General features: G+C 36.9%; 1 long non-coding RNA gene across 1 annotated transcript; it reads right to left on the bottom strand.

Annotated features, from left to right (window-relative positions):
- Window positions 1-429: 429 nt before the first annotated feature.
- LOC136256316 (uncharacterized) lies at window positions 430-2,523 on the bottom strand. The gene is made up of 2 exons (XR_010701432.1): window positions 1,399-2,523; window positions 430-1,199 (listed from the first exon to the last, which is right to left on the bottom strand). It is a non-coding gene; the product is annotated as an uncharacterized lncRNA (long non-coding RNA).
- Window positions 2,524-7,536: the final 5,013 nt, after the last annotated feature.

The raw sequence follows: 7,536 nt of genomic DNA, 5'->3' as shown, positions 1-7,536 counted from the left end.
TCTCGTAATATTGTAACACTGTTAAAATAACACTGTGGACATAAAGTACCCAGAATTTGTGATTGCAAATATTTAAACCTTTCAATTAAGGCCACTTGCACTCTGTACCTCATGATTATGTGGAGACCTGGTTCTGTAGTACTATTGTAGGGCTGCTGAAATTTAGAGACACAAATTGAAATGTTGTAACTGTAAACTAGTATATAGGTAATGTTCAACATACTAATATGAAATTAAATTTAAATCTGGTGTTACTGCATACTGGTGACTACTATAGACTAAACCTGTTCATGTTTTTACTGCATTTATTCATCAAGTAACAGGACCCCATTGGTAGCTGTATAACTAAAAAAGAAAAATGATTCAACCATATTTCCCTGGTAGCTATTCTGAGAATTGTATGACTGTTTCATTAGCTGTTTTAATCTATTGAGAGTATACACCTCTAATTATCTTTTATCACACATAGTACCAGACCAGTATAGCTATTAAATCAAAAGTTGTGCATAGAGTTGTAAAATGTGAATACAGTTTTGTAATACAAACAACATAATGAAATAGGGCCTAATAGTGAACAATTCACACAGTCAAACTTCTAATACACATACAATGTGTTTTCTAACTAATGATGTCACTAAAGTTGTGTTCATGGCTTCTGATAGACACGGAAAACATTTTTTGAGCATATCCCATAGCTGAGGTAAGCTGGAGGATTAGTTGCAGGACAGAAGTCAAGACTGGTATCATCGCCATCATTTAGTCCTTGTATAGAAATGTATCTTCCACGGTGGTATACATAGAGCATTACAAGATCACCACTGTAAATATATTGACCATTCTTCTTTCCACGAGCAAAGATCTGAAGTACTTCACCTCCACACCTACCAAAATCTCTAGCTTGCAAGAGTGTACCAGGACAAGTCCTGTGGTCACATCTATTATTCTCTGGACATCCCATCCAGGTATTATGCTTGTGTATATAACGTAACCTAATAAGTTGGCCTGATTTGACGTAGCCATGGATGCTACCTTGTGCTATTATTTGAAACACTTCTCCTCCACAAACACCAAAGTTTTGGTAATTGGTACCACGACTTGGGCACATACGCAAGTCACACACAGTGTGAGGACAACCAAGCCAACCATTTCTTGTACCCAGAAACTGTAGTCTCAGGTGGTCTTGATCTCTCAGTATCACCCTACCCGCAAAGCATACACAATAATCCTGTATGCTGTGAAACAGCTTGGTGATGTATTATAAAATGAAATGCCTACGTGTATGTGTATAAAGTAACACGTACTGACATATATATATATATATATATATATATATATCCAAAGTGTATACAAACAACTGGAACATGCAAGAACATGTAGTAACTAGTAAGTTTTACTTACTGTAACTTATAGACTGATACTGTTTTCCGCCATACTCCAACTGCTCTTCAAGGCTTTCAACTTTATTTTCCAGTTGGTGAAGTAAATCAGTATGAGCAGAAAAGATCACTCCAACCAGAAAGCAGCTAGCAATCAGCAACATGGTCACACAAGGTTACCTACTAACTAAAAGATACTATACACAAGATTTATATACCCAAGTGTTTGACATCACAATGGGAATGTTTACAAAGCAGTTGTATACCCAATAGCAGATTAAATTTTGTGTGCAGTAGCACTCATTCATTTGGAGTCCAATTGACTGCAATTTATTTAAATGTTTGAACAACAACATTCAATATAATTGAAAAATTTTAATATAATCAAGAGTTCATAATATAAAAAGAGAGGCCTCTCTTTATATTATGAACTAGTACTCTTGATATAATTTTACAGATCTGGCAACTTTGGTTAGCTATAATCCTGTTAGCCAAGTGCACTGGCTTTTAGTCAGCTAAGTGCTAAGCACACATGTCATGTATATATCAGGTACAACATATCATTATATAGATTAAGTAATTAAATGTTATAGCCAACAATACATAGCATGGTGACAATCTCTGTGATCACACAGTTACAATAATGTCCCTCCCTAGCATTTGCATAATATAGTATGTAGTTTTAGATTCTCATGGCAAGCATGCATGATCACAAACAATGATGACACTATAATTATAGTGGGCGGTAGCTCCAGGATTTTTAAAAGGGGTCCCATGAACCCTTTGAACCTCCCATGGATCCACCCCTGTCTTTCACCTATTAGGTGAATACAAGACTCTGTGTACACCCTCCAGTGCCTTACAAGAGTAAAAGTCTTCCTTTCATTTTTTTTTATCATGTAAACAAGTATGACATGTTACACAAAATACATTATAGTCACTGTTCTGTGTTACATTTTTAAATGAAGCAAATATTATTACACTGTATGATCCCCAGTTGGGTGCTGATTCTGCTGAATGTGGAAATGTAGTATCAACAAGATTTCTGTCTACTAGCTATAGTAGTAGCATAGTCTAAGTAAGGTTTCAGTTGTATACAAGTTAGCACATGCACAACAATGTAATAGCTATGGCTTCCATTATTGAAAATGTGATTTGTACAATTATAGCTATGAGGCTGTAAAGCTTACAAGGACTCTAGCCTATTCACAAACTTGTTGACTTCGTCATTGTTTGTGAAGTGTTCAGTGTACCTCATACAGTTGTTAACTATATGATTAAAAATTTTCTTCAAGTAGGTTGTAGAAGTTATGGTGAAAAATTTCATCACTGTTCTATTCCAAATTTCTCCTAAACAGCTGGACACTACGCTGGTTTATGTAACTCTATTCACATTCAGTAGACTCATGATCTATGGTGTGCCATTTGTTTCAAAATTATCTCTATTTTGATGGGTCGATTTTCTGTAAAAACCAACCCATTCGCTTGGTGTGCCATTTGTTTCAAAATCATTTCTATTTTTTGATGGGTTGATTTTCTGCAAAAAATTCACTTGGTGCACCGTTTGTTTCAAAATTATGCCTCTTGATGGGTTGATTCGAAAAAATCGACTCAGTTTTTTATAACACGCATAAAAATCAACTCGGTTTTTTATGACTCGGTTTTTTATAGCTAACACGCATAAAAATCAACTCAGTTTTTTGAGACATGCAAAAAATGATTTGGCATCAGAAAAAGCACACAAAAATATCAACTCGGTATTTGTAACTGAGACGCAAGTATTTTGTGTCTGTTGCTGATAGCTTACGTAGTTCAACTGAGGAGCTGATTACTGGAAATTAAGCCATGCTACATTTAGGAGGACTACTGAATTGATGAGAAAAGTTCTGTTACAAAGAAAGGATCATTGTGGTGTAACACCTTTGAAAGTAGATGAAGTTGTCTACAACAACAGTCTTGAGATCCTTAATTATTACACTTCAGTGTTTACACCAATCACAACAGAAACACCCCCACCGATGAGTGAGCCACTGACACCAGGCCTATTCAGATTGACACTAATGGTGTTGTTGAACTATTAAAATCCTTAGAGACTCAACTCATAATTACAGTAAGGTTACTTGGACGTGATGAAATCCCAGTACTATTTTTTGAAGAAATCCAGTGAACTTCTTGCCCCCTCACTTCAGTACTCTTATTTTCCAAGAATTGTTAAACTGATGCTCCTTACCATAAAGGGTGTATATTATACCCATTTCTAAGAAGGGCAACCATGCTATCCCTAACAATTACAGACCCGTTCCCTTGACTTGCATTTGTTCAAAAATTCTGGAACACATGCATAGTTTATTCACATCTATTATTTTGCTCACCATAACATTTATGTGACCAACAACATGGCTTTTGTGTTGCTTAAGTCCCAATATATATATGTACCACTTTCACACCTCAGATCAAAGAAAAGCCAGTGCATATATATCACATATTGCACTGACTCAAAATGTTAACGAGATATACGCACTGCTACCAGTGCATATATCTCGTTAAGGAAATGCGTATAGCTCATTACACACTACCTTAACGAGATATACGCACTGCCACCAGTGCGTATATCTCGTTAACTTGAGACATTGCATACCTAATAGGTGTGCACACTATATCCAGAAATGATCAGATTTCTTTGATGTTTTACTGTTATCCTCTTCTCTTATATAGGGAATCAAGCAAGTTGTGGTTGTGGGATGGAATTCTGCCAAACAACCTGTGATTGTGGGATTCAATTTTAATACATTAACAGTAGTTTGTTTTTTACTTTTGTAAATGTAGCAATTAAAGTAACATAATTAACACTAGTCTCTTAAAATTGCTATATTAGCAATAATAAAATCAAACTACTGTTTGATGTAGTAAACTTGAATCTCACAATCAGTTTGTTTGGCAAAATTCAATCCCCCAATCACAGCTTACTTGGTTCCCTATATAAGAGAAGGGTATAGCAACTGAAGATTGTGCCAATTAGGTGAGTCTACATGCTAAAGTAGAACATAATATTAGTTATACCATGGGCAATCGTGCTTTGCCTGTATATACGCACTCGCCCTTGGGCCTGCGTGTATATATCAGGCAAAGCACTCGTGCCCATGGTATAACTATTACATATATTAACTGTTGACAAATTTGCTGAAAAACTTGAAAAATAGAGAGCAGTTTAACAATTTTTCAAAAGCATTTGACAAAGTGTCCCATAACCATTTATTTCACAAGCTCCATCATCATTATGGCATTCATGGAGATTATATCAAATTGGATAAAGAACTTTATACCTCAAACAGACCTCAATGTGTAATATTTGATGATCAACAAAGTGACTGGACTGGAGTATCATCTGGTATTCCTTAGGGGACAGTCCTTGCTCCTCGTCTGTTCCTTTGCTTCATTAATGACCTACATCCAAGATAAAACTGTATGCAGATGATGTGTTATTATCTGCTCACAAGATGATTGTCACAGATTACACAGCACCTTAAATACTTTGGAGCAAATAGATTGGGCAGCTGAGCGGAAAATGTAGTTCAACTAATAGCAAAAATGTGAATTTCTTCTCACATCACCACCCAATGTATTAGCTCAATATACACTACAAAGTAAAACTATTAAGGAGGTTACATGCTAAGTATTTAGGTGTAACTTATAACTTATCTGGTTAGAGACAGTAAACAAATTACTAAAAGGCCAACAATACCAAATGCTTCTTGCAATGTAATTTGAGCAAGTGTCCTCTCCAAATCAAAAGTAACTGATACAAAGCTCTGATTTTAGAATACTCAGCCATGAACAGTTTGGTAATCCCACACACAGTAACATTATTGATGCCATCAAAAATGTTCACGCACAGTTTGTATCTAACAACTATTCTAGATATGCCAGTATCACTGAAATGCTACCTTAACTAGATGCATGAATGAACAGTGTCATTAAATTATATCTCACCCAATCGATATTAATGCAGATGAGTTCCTTAATCAAAAGTAAATAAATTTTACTCTTGCTATGATGTCATTACATTCATCACACCAGAAGCCATGACAAAAGATTTTAAACTTGATGATTAAAAATTTCCTCTGCAATTATCATTTGGAATTTCGTACCCCAACATGTGATTGATTTTACAAGATTTACCAATTCAAGCACAGCCTATAGCTAGCTGAACTAGTAACTGTTTAATAATTTAACAAAGTGTATAGTCTTGTATAGTAAATATCATATAATTAACATAAGATGTTTTTCTTTGTTTTGTAATTGACAGTAGTAATTCTACCCCTTTTTTGTGCATCATACTGGGCTTTTTACTGGCTCTTTTTGAGGTCTGCGCAGCAACAACAACAATAATTGAATAGTACTGAATGATCTCAACTACGTATCAGAGACTGCATGTGGAAAGGGAGAGACAGACATGCATGTATGGCTTTAATAGCTATACATAATTATTCATCCTGCAAGGGCCGGCTAGTGTGTAGCTGCATGCATGTCATTATTCGTTTCTTTTTTTGATAATAGGTAGATACTTAGGTACTTAGCTACAGCTACCAGCAAGCCAACAAGACACTCGCTTGAAGTCAACTGAAGCCAGAGTACGGCTTTCCTGCAGTCACACAGATACAACAGGTAGCTAGTCTATTGTATTTTTGCGTCTCAGTTACAAATACCGAGTTGATATTTTTGCATGCTTTTTCTGATGCCGAATCATTTTTTTGGGTGTCTCAAAAAACCGAGTCAATTTTTATGCGTTTTATAAAAAACCTAATCAACCCATCAAGAGGCATAATTTTGAAACAAACGGCACACCATACCCATACCCATGCTGCCAATTCTAGTGGGAAGAGCCAAAAAGTCTCTATCTAAATCACTGGGTGGTAGATGGCCAGCTGTTACTGCAGGAATGAAACTGTGTCTAATACAATCCTCAAGTGGGTGAAAAAGATCATCAACATTAGGTACGAGCAACGAATAACCATTTACTGACTAGTCCATGTGCAAAGACAGAGTAAGCTGCATGGGGCTGGGTGATGGCAAAAGATGATAACAACTTTAATTCACTAATCCAAGTGGTGATTTTATTAGAAACATACTGTGCAACAAAAGCAGTAGATCCAATAGCAGCCCCAAGATGAGGCCATCCGTCTGTGGCTTCTCCTACACCAATAGGGTGGACACCAGGATTTTTATCCAAAGCAATAAGTCTACATGACACAAGTGGGAAAACAATTTCAGGATCGACAAATGATGTACACAGACAATGAGCTAAAATAGCAATGGAACAGCAGAGTTCAACAGAGGCAGATTTGAAGGATGAACACAAACATCTCCAGCCATAAGCATCAAGACCAGAAGGTCCCGTAGATCCTGAGGTACGAAGAGCAGCTGCACGAATTACAGAACCATCCAAGGCTTAAAAAATAACTGGGTGATATACCAAAGAGGAACCAGTATTAGTATCCAAACATTCAGGGTAAAGTGGAGCAGCAGAAGGATGTTTATTTTCAAGCGCATCTCGTACTGTTGTGTTTTCTTTAGCATCAGTAACTTCAGACAAGTGGAGAAGCCTACCCTTTCCCTGTCCTGAAAGTATGTCCAAGACATGGCAGCAGGCCCATCGGGTGTTGATGCTTATGCCTGGAGACACATGTGTATCTCATTCAAGGAAGCCTCTGCTAGACTATGTAAGGCTCTAGCTTCCATCGCCTGTCGCCTCTGTACATCTTTGATAAAGGAACCCACTGTTCTAATGCCTTTTGTGGCCTGTAGACTGATACCCCTGGACAAGTTCCCTGGTGTGCATCCCATCGGTATTGGTGATGTATCTTGATGGATTGTAGCTAAGGCTATACTGTTTGTAATTGGTGACGATATTGTTTCTGCTGCTGGACCACTTCAGACTTGTGCAGGCCATGCTGCTGGATCAGAGGCTGCAGTTTATGCCATGAAGGAGATGTTTGGTGATAATGATTGTGAAGCAGCTCTCCTTGTTGATGCTTCAAATGCTTTTAACTGTATTAATCGTCAAGCTGCACTACATAACATTTCAATGCTTTGTCCACCTTTTTCATTGATCCTGCAAAATACTTATGGTGCCCCAGTCTGTTTGTTTGTTGTTGGAGAG

This window comes from Dysidea avara, chromosome 5 (genome assembly GCF_963678975.1).
Source record: "Dysidea avara chromosome 5, odDysAvar1.4, whole genome shotgun sequence".
Lineage (NCBI taxonomy): Eukaryota > Metazoa > Porifera > Demospongiae > Dictyoceratida > Dysideidae > Dysidea > Dysidea avara.
The sequence above is the reverse complement of the archived record's forward strand: the minus strand, read 5'-3'. Positions and strand labels throughout refer to the sequence as shown.